The following is a 938-nucleotide window of genomic DNA, read 5'->3' as shown; positions in this document are numbered from 1 at the left end:
AAAAAGTATTTCCAAGACTAATAGTATTCTAATGAATCAACATGTGTGGGGCAGTGTTAAATGGAGTAAATGAGTATGACGAAAGTGAATGGCATCTTATGGTTTAATCTTCATATTACTTTATAAAAATACATTCTTATATATATGAGTGTATGCTTTTAAAGACCCAAATCTAAATCCTGAATGTGCATCAGAATGACCCTGAAGCTTGTCAGAACTACAGATTTCCATGCTTGCTATGGCAGCACAAATACTAATAGTCAAGCCTACAGAGAAAATTAGCATAGCCCCTGTGCAAGGATGCCATGAAGATTCATGAAGCATTCCATATTTTAAAAAAAATTTTCTGGGTTCCAAGAGACTTTTATTTTGGTCGCCTGGAGTCCAGGAGTCTGTGTATAAAAACCAGTCTAGGTGATTCTAGTGCAGGTGCTCCTTAACTTTCATTTTGAGAAACATTGCAAATCTCACTCAGAAAGAGGGAAACCTTTTGATTTGTGATTGTGAGGCAGTAAGGCTCAACCAGTGTCACAGTATCTTTGGATCCCCGTGATGCATTAAGTTAAGCTCTTGACTAGCACATGCTTTCTGTCTAGTTCTAGAGTTATTTGTGCACTTGCCTCCACCCCCAAAAAACTATAAGCTCCCTGAGACACAGGAATTATGTGGTATACTGACATTTGTATCTTCAGCTAGACTCACACCCTGCCTTCTCCTTATTGAGAAGATGCTCAATAATTTGTCAGATGAAGGAAGACACTAAGGGTTAAAATGCAATTCAATAAGTGTGATTGAAACGGATCCTTCCACCCCCAACTTTTGAGACCTTCGAGTCAGGTCTCTGTGTCTCAGCCGTGCATTTGTTATGTGGGAGGTCAGTTTCTTCTTCCTTCCTAGGGCTGCTTTGGGGTAAAATGATGTGATGTATGTGAAAATTC

General features: G+C 39.1%; 1 non-coding gene across 1 annotated transcript; it reads left to right on the top strand.

The window, feature by feature from the left end:
• The first annotated feature begins 233 nt into the window (after positions 1-233).
• On the top strand, positions 234-335 carry LOC114113340 (U6 spliceosomal RNA). The gene has a single exon (XR_003588394.2). It is a non-coding gene; the product is annotated as a U6 spliceosomal RNA (small nuclear RNA).
• Positions 336-938: the final 603 nt, after the last annotated feature.

The sequence above is a fragment of the Ovis aries genome, chromosome 2 (assembly GCF_016772045.2).
Source record: "Ovis aries strain OAR_USU_Benz2616 breed Rambouillet chromosome 2, ARS-UI_Ramb_v3.0, whole genome shotgun sequence".
In the NCBI taxonomy this organism is placed as follows: Eukaryota; Metazoa; Chordata; class Mammalia; order Artiodactyla; family Bovidae; genus Ovis; species Ovis aries.
The sequence above is the reverse complement of the archived record's forward strand: the minus strand, read 5'-3'. Positions and strand labels throughout refer to the sequence as shown.